The 10,757-nt window shown below is 41.5% G+C and overlaps 1 long non-coding RNA gene across 4 annotated transcripts; it reads left to right on the plus strand.

The window, feature by feature from the left end:
• Positions 1 to 3,236: 3,236 nt before the first annotated feature.
• LOC122465628 lies at positions 3,237 to 10,358 on the plus strand. Of its 4 annotated transcripts, none has more exons than XR_006290610.1 (5): positions 3,237 to 3,293; positions 7,855 to 7,928; positions 8,361 to 8,472; positions 8,570 to 8,774; positions 9,672 to 10,358. It is a non-coding gene; the product is annotated as an uncharacterized LOC122465628 (long non-coding RNA). The 4 variants fall into 4 exon arrangements; XR_006290611.1 differs by having other exon boundaries at positions 3,251 to 3,293; positions 7,855 to 7,962; XR_006290609.1 differs by having other exon boundaries at positions 3,255 to 3,380.
• The last annotated feature ends 399 nt before the right edge of the window (positions 10,359 to 10,757 follow it).

The raw sequence follows: 10,757 nt of genomic DNA on the forward strand, positions 1-10,757 counted from the left end.
TGCTCACCCATTAGCCAAGAATTCAAACTGGAACAAGTGCAGGGAAAGGCTACTAAGATAATCCGAGGAATGGAGAGCATATTTTATTAGAGGAGACTAACAGAGCTTGGCTTATTTAGCCTAGCAAAACCCAGGCGGAGGGGGAATATTATTGCTCTCTATAAATACGTCAGAGAGGTAAACACCAGGGAGGGAGAACAGCTATTAAAGCAAAAGGACAAAACCTGCACAAGAACAAATGGGTATAAAGTGGCCATGAATAAATTTAGGTTGTAAATTAGAAGAAGGTTTCAAGCCATCAGGGGAGTGAGGCTCTGGGACAGCCTCCCATTTGGAGTAGTGGAGGCAAACGATCTAACAAGTTTTAAGGTGGAGCTTGACACGTTTATGAATGGGCTTATAAAACAGTGTTGACTGTGATATCGGGGACTGGACTGGATGACTAGGAGGTCCCTTCCAGTCCTATGCCCCTATTATGTTCCTATATATATCAATTAGAAATGGTCAGCCAAATGGGTTTCTCCCTCATAAAATTTTGAATTTTCATTAGAAAACTCCACACTTTGGTTTGAAATCTGAAAGTTTTTGATTTTTGACATTTCTTGCAGAAAGCAGATACTGTACATAAAAAAAATGTGTATAGTCTAAAACTCAATTTTCTGTCAAAAGAAAGTTTCAACAGAAAATTTTTCCACTTGCCCTAATGCCACTTCTAAACAGCTACTAGTTTGCACGGCAGCTCTTGAAATAATATTGTATTTTTTTGTTTTTATTTTGAGGGCTTGGACACATTTCTGTTTCTTTTCACACTAATTTCTACAACAAAAACAAATGTAATGCTAAGGGTACGGGCCAAATTGTGGCAGAAGCCAGGAAATTGAGAGGTAAGGTTCCTACTTCCTTAGTTAGGCCCATTTTTGTCATATAAACTTGTCATGGTTTTATTACTTAGTGATTTGAGAAAAAGTAGGAGAGTTAATAATCACTGGGCCCGATTAATCCCTGGTGTGACTCTACTGAAGTCAATGGAGCTACATCAGTGAACAATGTTGCCTATTATTGGTTATAAGAAATATAAACTCCAACCTGATCCAGTTGGCCCTTATTCATTCAAGAAATTCTTGTTCACTGAAGAAGTCCTCCTGAAGTCAGTTTGTCTATTTTAGGTATTTAGAAGATGCCTATCACTTCTCTATATGGATAGCTTTCCGTATAATAACAGGAAAAAGAAATCTCACCGAAGTGTTACAGAGATTTAAAAATAAATATTTTAAGCTAAACAATGTAGGTATTTTAGATACAGAGTGGGCACAAAAACAATGAGGAGTCCTTGTGGCACCTTAGAAACTAACAAATTTATTTGGACATAAGCTTTCATGGGCTTTCATCAGACGCATGAAGTGGAAAATACAGTCGTCGGTATATGTATACATAGTACATGAAAAGATGGGAGTTGTCTTACCAAGTGGGGGGTCAGTCTAACGAGACAATTCAATTAACAGTAGAATACCAAGGGAGGAAAAATCACTTCTGTAGTGGTAATGAGGATGGCCCATTTCAAACAGTTGACAAGAAGGTGTGAGAAACAGTACGGGGAAATTAGTTTTTGCAATGACCTATCCACTGCCAGTCTTTATTCAGGCCTAATTTGATGGTGTCCAGTCTGCAAATTAATTCCAGTTCTGAAGTTTCACGTTGGAGTCTGGTTTTGAAGTTTTTTTGTTGAAGAATTGCCACTTTTCAGAACAGCATTTGAAAAGGTGGGGTTATTGCCATCTTCTTCCTCCTGCCCTAACTATGATCCTGGGGTCAGCCAGGGGTCCATTCAGTCACTTGGTGTAATTTAGAGAGACCTCAGATTTTCAGAACTTCACAGATTCCATTTAGGCAGCAAAATAAGTGGTCAGATTTTCTGAAGTGCTCGGTGTATTGGGTGCTGAGATCAGAGGTGACCCATGCCTGCTGATAGTGGGATGGAGGGGGGGGGCAGAGTGAGGACAGCTAGCTTCAGCAGTGTTACTGAGCATGCTCAGTCCAAGTCAAGCTGCAAATCTGTGGGGGGCATGTGACCCCCACATTTCCCCTCCTCCCCCCATGTATCACCTCTGGCTGAGACCTTTGAAAATCTGTCTCTAAGTGTCACAATAGGGAGTGGTTGGTGTGGAGCCATTTTGGCCTTTGGTTAGGTAGTTAAGTTAGGAGCTGAACTCTTGTCAAAATCTAACCCCTCCTTCTTTTCCCTCCCCCCTTTCAGTCACATCCTTTCCCTCCTCTCCCAATTCAGGTGTGTCTTCTTTTTTATTACTGTTACCCCCACCCTAACACGCTCTGTTTATGCAGTATTATCTTGTTTTGTATTGCCTGGTTTTGCAGCTATGAAAAGTTGTAAAATTGTGTATTTCCATAATTCTCTTGGTGATCCTGTGAATCAGTCAGCATTTGGAAACATACAAACTGAAAGTCATTTACCTTTTTGTACTTTTCATTGTCTGCGTCTTTATGGAAATCAATTAAAAATTAACTTAAAAAAATCTGGTCACAACTGTGGATGCTGAGAACTTGAAAATCTGTCTGTTAATGTTTCAGTGAGTCATTATACTGTGCATTAGTTACTTAGTAACATGAGAAATTCAACTGTAAGAAATCAGTCATTTAATGACTAGATTAAATGGCAGATGGGGATAGATTAAATTCATTTAATCAATTTATATTAATTTGAAATATGTTTATGTAGCTAAATTGCATCTATTTTATTGTATCTCTCTTTTCACATCATTTATGTGTCACTTGCCTTCTGACATTTAAGCTTATCTGGGCACGGGTTGTATCTTCATGTGTGTTTGTACAGTGCCTCCCATGTGGGGCTTTGATCCTGGCTGGTGTTTCCACATATTTAACCCACGCTGGTAAAGTAAATATTGAGTAGACCATGCGTATGTCAAGGGGTAATAGTGCCATGCTGTCTGGTCATGGAGTGAAAGACCGGATCACAGAGCTCAGTGCTCCACTGTGCTTCTATGAGCAGAGTGCCTGCTGTTGGCACTTCTGCGTTGACCCCATGGAAGCCTTTGTGGTGGGGTTCCAAATCTACAGGTTGAAAGGAGAAAGGCTGAGGGTGGGAGGGAGTGGGATTGTAACAGGGTGGCTTGTCTGGGCTGGAAAGCCTGGGACTAAGTCAACCCTGATTATAGGATAGGCCCCACCTGAGAGGAATCAGGTGATTCCTTCATAAAAGGAGCCAGGCTTAAGTGCTGAAAGACCCTAGCTGAGGAAGGAGCTGGAGGGAAAGCCAGGTATGAAGCTCAGAGCAGGAAGGAAGGCCTGAGAGAGACCCTCATCAAACAGGGGAGAGACTGAGAGACCCAGAGAGAAAGTAAGAGGTGAGGTAGGAAGTGGCCCAGGGAAAAGAGCTGACCAGTGGTACAGTACAGGGCCCTTGCTGGAACCCAGAGTAGAGGGTGGGACTGGATTCCCCTACCAGTGCCAAGTAGGGGGTGTACAAGCCCTCCAAAATGGTTGTCAAACCTAGCAAGAGGGCAGCAGGCTGAATGAAAGACTAGCTGAAGAAGAGCCCCAGGGAGGGCAGGAAGGCTTTTTTGTTTGTTTGTTTCAGTTAAAAACAAAACTTTTAGCGTGGGTTCCTCTTCTATGCAGTGCAGTCACCTCTGTAAGCAAGAGGTTTCCTGGAGAGCAGTTGTCTGGGGACTCCCAGTGATACCTGCAGGAGATGTGCTTCTACAGGAAGTGAGGGGAGGCAATCGGAAGCACAAGGTTACCATTAGATGGCTGTGGCCCTGAGATATGCATTGGGAGGTAACTGTGGGGCAAATTCAGGGGTGAGATGAATTAGTTTCCCTTATGTTTAGGCTCCCTTACACTCCATTAGACCCTCTTAGCCCAACTTATACCCATCTACCAATATCTGGTATAATTTAAAAACCAAGGAACTGGAAGAAAATTTAAGGAGGTGAAAGTTCTTACCCTGAATGTCTTCAGACTAAAAAAAGATGTCACATCTAAAATTTGTCCCTGTGAAATTTGTCCCTGTGTCCCTGTATGTGGGAGTGTTGTCCACAATGTAGGCATACTGTGGAGTAGAAATAAATATGACATGAGACTTGACCCTGATTGTCAAATTGTGTTTTTTAACATCTTCACCTTAATATTGCACTGACATCACTTTTTGTTTTGCTTTAATTTACATTGGATTGCCTTTCTTTTTAAGAGGCAAAATCTGGATTGCCTGGGGGTTTCTGGCTTCCTTGGTTGGCCGATCTTTCTCTTAATATGTTGGCCTATCCTGGAGCCAGCATCTGCAGCTTTTGGGACTTGTATAGCTTGGTAGGCATAACGCAATGGAATACTTCCGATGATGATTCCATAATCTCTCTTGACAGCTGGTCCCACTGCCAGGCTGTTCTTGTGGTTATAGTTCTCCTAATATTTAACCTAAAAATCTCCGTGCAAATAAGTCCCATTAAAACTTTTTCTAACCTTGCTGAATGATGAGACTAATTGATTTCTGTCCTCTTTACTATATTGATTTATGTATTTTGTAGGCATTGATCATGTTTCCTTTTCTCTAAATGCCCATTTTTGTGATTTTTTTTTTCCCCTCAGCAGACACTGTCACCCCAACCTTTTACCATGTTTGTTTCTCTCCTTTGCACACTCTGATTTGCTTGTGTCTTTTCTTTACAATGTGGTGTGCAAAAGTGAACAGGTAGAGCTGAATAATCACCTTCTTGCTTTTATCTGCGATGAATCCTGTAACCAGTTCAGTGCAGCCTCATGCAGTGGCTACGATATTTTATTTTCTATTTGCTGATGCTGCTGGTAAATGCTGGTGATTCGATGAATGCTGAGGAGCTTCACGATCACAAAGGGGTTATGGCAGATTGAGAAACAGAAGGGGCTGACAGAAACCAGTATAGCTGACAGTCTTCTACTGCTGGCTCATCCGCCAGTGAAATGTCCATGACCCCATTATATTACGTGCTGTACAAACACCTATAAATTGCTTTTTCTATCTTCTTCACAGCATACCCTCTGAGGATAGGACAAGAAGCAGTGGGCTTAAATTGCAGCAAGGAAGGTTTAGTTTGGACATTAGGAAAAACTTCCTCTCAGGGTGGTTAAGCACTGGAATAAATTGCCCTTGGAGGTTCTGGAATCTCCATCATTGGAGGCTTTTAGGAACAGGTTAGACAAACACCGATCAGGAATGGTCTAGTTAGTACTTAGCCCTGCCTTGAGCGCAGGGGACTGGACTAGAAGACCTGTTGAGATCCCTTCAAGTCCTACACTTCCATGATAATAATGGACATGTATTTGGAAATTTTCTTGGAAGACCCCCAAATCCTGAACAGGATATATATGAAGCCTCCTTATTTACCTAAATAATGTATTTTGGAGCAAAAGACTTGAAAGTTATTTCTCTTCAAGGCCAAGAGATATGTTCTTCCCATGGAGTAGCTGATGACAAGATGAACACCTAAAGAAAACTGCTCTACTTGAGATGTTTTAGGTGAAACAGAATCATCTCTAGGTCACTGATTTTGGCAGATCAAAAGGTTTCCTGCTTATCTTTAGAAAATCTGATACAGGGTTTGTGCATTTATGCTCATTAATAGATGTCCCAGTGTACCTGGAAGGATAGTCTTATGGTTAAAGCAAAGGACTACAAATCAGAAAATGTGGGTTATACCCTGAGGTCTGCCACAGAGTATGTGACCTTGGTTGCATCCATTACCTTCTCTGTTTCTTAGTTTTTCCATTTGTAAAATGAGGATAGTTTCTGCTTACCTCACAGGGATCTTTATAATGTGCATAGAGATCCACTGTAGAATGACTGATGCTACTGAAGAACAAAGTATCATTATTATGTGGTCTGTGGCCATGTGTGCCTGGGTATCACAGTTAAGAATTGAGCCCAGTTTGTTGCCCTGCATTTCATATTCATAACTATTCAACAAACAACCGTATTTGCCTGCTGTATGCCATCTCATAGCTGAAAAATGCTATTCAAACCTCTCAGCAAGTCTGATAAATGCTGTATTTTGAGGCAAGGTTTTGGATTCCAACTTCCTCAGACTGGTAAGCTGAAAGATTGCCATGAAGTAAAGCATTTATCTAGCTTGCTGAGAGGTTTGAATAGTATGCTTGTGCTAAAGGAGGGTCATCCAAACTTTAGTCAACCAAGGGATGCATTTGTAACTTTCCAGGAGCCAAAAGGCAGCTCTTAGCTTGCATATAATCAGGCAAATGGCAGCCATCATAATGGAAAATAATCTAAAACAGGTAACAAGAAATAGGTGACCCTCTAGTATTTTAATAGAGTGCAGAGCTACATACGCAAACAATACGTTATGCAACGGGATGTGATGCACATTCTTCTGTTCAGAGAGCTGGCACTAGCACAGCATAAAAAACTAGATACTGTAGATGGGATAGATGTGTAAGGTGAGGATTGAGCTATTAATAATGGGCCAGGGCACTGATTCAGCAAGGGACTTAGGCACACACATAATTTAAGCATATGAGTAGTTCCACTGACATACCTAGGTACCTTGCTGAGCTGGGGTCCAAATGCTGAAGTCCTTTCTCAGGCTCCAGTTCAATAAAGCACTTAAGCATGTTCTTAAAGTCAAGCACATGCTCAAGTGTTTTGCGGAATAGGAATGGTTTGGTGAACTGGGGCCTCTGTTTACTCAGTCCTCATACAACAGGAGTTTTGTCTTGAGTAAGGACTGAGTGAAAATTGAGTAAGGCCCTCAAGATTGTAGCCTATTACTATTATTTGTTGATCACTAATATGCTTGGAGCTGTACAAAACCGAGAAGAAGAGGCAATATGTAAGTGGTGCACACCAAAGTGTGGATCAGGGGCCAAAATCCCATTTGTTCTCATAGGGTGAAATTCACCCCTGTACAGAGGGATAGAACATGTAAGTTCTACTGTTCTGAGGGCCTAAATGGAACTCAAATGGGGTATAGGCCTTGTAAAGGGGTAAATTTCACGCATATGGAATACAGACAATGGCATCTCATGATGCATTAGGCCCAGCGTGCGATATTCCATCTAGATCTGAGTGGTCTCCTGGTGGATGACTATGTAATTTGTCCTGTACTCTCCATCAACCACATCCCCATGAAATGAGTCTGCTTTCTCCTTCTTGTTTTCTATAGATGACTTTCTCTTTCTCCTAATTAGAGAAGGCTCATCAGTCTCTCTTAGAAACACTTCTCCGCTGCAGATCAACATGGGGTGGGGGCATCTTACGAAAGCAGCAATATTGACTTGCTCAAAGCTGGGCAGTAAATGAAAGGAACATTCCTTGACTGTCGATGGTGGCAGGTTTTTCAATGCGGGCTTTCTTAGAAAAGCTACATTTAATGTAGACAAAAGCCACATAAAACTGCTGTTGAAATTCATTTATCAAGTTTTTTAAAGCAATACCTATTTGGAAAAGCACCTCCTCCTTTCTGCATCTGACAAACTACAGAGGTGTGAGATCCATGAATTGCCAATCAGCAAGAAAGCTGTAAAAGTGTAGAGGGGCTACGGCTAATCAAGGGAGAGCGATAAGGGAGCTGAACTGAAATATAATTGGGAGAGAAATAGGAGACAAAGAAACTTCTGAAAATGGGGAAAAGAGGACAATCTATTTCTAATTGAATTTACTGCTGGTGAAAGGCACCCACCTGAAACCTGATGTTTTTAAAATGGAATTGATATAGCAAAGGCAGTGACATCACATACCTTCCCATACCATCCTGTTGCAATCCTGAAACAATTTATAAGGGTGAGAAGGTAGTTCACTGCCCAGAACTAATCAAATTTTGACATCTGCAGAGGCTGCCAATTAGTGCGTCAATACCTGAGACCACCAATTCACTCTACATAGACTGCTGGACAGGAATCAGAAGGTAACAAGTTCTAGGGCCAGATCTTCTAACTGATGTAAGTAGACATAAGTCTCCTGACAGCCACAGAGCCACACTGAATCACAGCAGTTGAAGTTCTGGCCCTCAGTTTCTAATCATCTGGGCTGGAGTCAAATTGGCAATCTCGTGCTGAAACACTTCATACCCCATTAGCAATCCCCTGAGCCTTCCAGTTACTCCACTGTGAGTTATTGAGGCATAATTGCCAATAGGATCAGGTGGTGACACTTACGTGGTTGTGTGTAAAGCTAATACATATTATATGTTTCCCTCATAAATTCAGAATTAAAGGAAATAAAAATCTTTCTTTTAAGTATTACTGCCTTTTGGAATGAGAGACGCAGTTATGTCTTAGTTTTGGAAAAGAAGGGAAAACAGACTTGGAACCATGTTAACATCTCCCTATTTTTTCAGAGCAACTGAGCGTGCCAACACATCTAACACATCTTGACTACAGGGTGCTCGAAGAAGCTTTCATTTGTCACTGCTTGCTCAACGGGGATCAGGCATAGCTGCAGTGGAGAAAGTGTGTAGCCTTGTTGTTTCCTACACCAGAGATCTCTTTCCAGTTTCCCTTGGTAAGAAAATTCCACCATCTTGTGAATTTTCCTCTTCTCTTTAAGGATTTTCCTTCATCCATGGCTGATGGACCATCCTGTTTAAATTGATGCGCTTGCAAGAAGGATTTAAATCAAAGGAGAAATCTTGTGCTCATACCAAATAGCTGTTTTTCTTCATTTAATGAAACAGGGCCCAATCCAGCCTCTGCTCACAGGAATAAGCCATAGACATCAGAATACTCCTATTCAACTTTCTGGGACTACTCACGTGAGTAAGGATTTCTTGAATATGTCAGGGTGAAATTCGCTTCTTAGGAAGGGGTGAGCACAAGGCCTATGCACGATGTGGGTAAAGGTCCAGAATTTCTGGTGTTGGTCCAAACCTATCCTTGAACCTTTTAAGGCATCACTAATTAAAATGCATTATTACTCATTTATTTAGTCAGACTGTTGTAGTTCCTCTAATCAAATTTGGCACTAACAAAATGCACCTATTGTCCCTCAATAACTTTGCATGTCTGTGTGTCACTTTCCCCCCTCCCTTCATCTGTCTTTCTCATTTTAGACTGTGAGCTCTTTGTCTCTTCCTGTGTCTTTGGAAAGTGCCTTGGACATCTTGGGCACTGCCAGAGTCTAAATAATAAGAATACATACAAATACATTACATTAGAATAAATACATTCTAATTAGTAACACAGATGACCCTGAAAGGGTCAGGGGTCATTTTGGATAAGCCCAAAAATGGTTGGCACCTTACCCACATCGTATCTGAACCCTTTGGGCTCCTTCATCCTCCCTCCTGGGTCTCTCAGTCATCTGGGTCCCTTCTCCTGCCCTATGATCACACCCTAAACATGTGTCTGGCTTCCTCTGATTCTCTCTGAGACACATTCTACATGCTGCTCCTTTCTCACAATCCCTTTCCTGTCAGGCTTCATCGACACTCCTGCAGTGCAGACTAGTGCACCATGTAGACAAGCCCTAAATATCTTGCCATTGCTAATTCCAGTGCAACCCTCTTCAGCAATCCCATAAATTGAACACATTTAATTGGATCTTTTCCAAACCCACTAGTATCCTAGCTAAACTATCTCCTTACCCATGATCTCCCTTCACCTCCATGTGTCCTCCATCAACACAGCCTCTAGCTCTGTGCCCTTCTCAGGCCTTCCTACATGCGTTACTGTGCAAAAGTCAGTGAGGAGAGTCCAGATGATGATACGACAGCAGTGCAATAGAATGAAAACTAATGAAGGCTCTGACTCAGAAAAGCACTTAAGCACGTGGTTAACGTTAAGCACATGAGTAGTCTCGCTGACCTTCAACAGCAGGAAGTTGAATAGTCAACAGGAAGAAACCTTCATCGGTTGCTGTTGCATTTACTGCTTGACTGAAGCAGTGTACAGCCCTAGTTCCGCAACTGAGCAACGAAACTCATCTTTAACTTTATGTGTAGGAGTAATCCCATTGAATTCACTTCCCACAAAGTTCAGAATGTATTTATGTGCTTTGCGGGATTAGGCCTAACACTGTTTCTAATCTAGCACAATATACAACAGCCACCAATTAGTTCTTTGTCCTGTTATATATCGCTGCCATTTGTTTGTCAAGATAAAGACACTTATTTGGTGAAAGGAATCTGGCTGGAGAGTGGGAATGGTTTGCTCTCTCTTTGCTAATTTCACTGCTGTTGTAATAAAGAGCGTTTTGTTTTACCTGCCTAACAGAGCATGACGACACAGGAACAATATGACTTATTAAGTAGGGCAAACATCAGAACCTTGACATAATGCAAACCATGTGTCTCGCAGCAATCTTCATATGCCTCTGACACAGTTCAGAAGGTACTCTGCAATAGCATTTGCTAAGCATCATACCAGCTTTTATCTGATCATACCTGCTAGCTATCCTCCCACATGTGCTTTTTTATTTTTTTTTGTTATTATGCCAATAAAAGGGGCAAAATATAACATAAGCTTATAACTTTTTGTTTAAAAAAATCATCATCTCTAAGACAGGCAAGTGGTCCAGCAGATCAGGACAGCTGTCGTTTAGTACTTTCAAGATAAATTTCAAGTTCTTCACAGCTGGAGCTATTCAGTAGCTTGCTAAGAAATCTTGTACCACTGCCAATGCTCTGCAGCTGCCAAATCTGCCTTTATTAGCAGCCACATTTCTTGCTCTGCCATAGTTGAATGCAAAATGAGTCTGACATTAGTTTTCATTCAACTTTCACAAGTGTGCTAAGATA

Source organism: Chelonia mydas, chromosome 4, assembly GCF_015237465.2.
Source record: "Chelonia mydas isolate rCheMyd1 chromosome 4, rCheMyd1.pri.v2, whole genome shotgun sequence".
Lineage (NCBI taxonomy): Eukaryota > Metazoa > Chordata > Testudines > Cheloniidae > Chelonia > Chelonia mydas.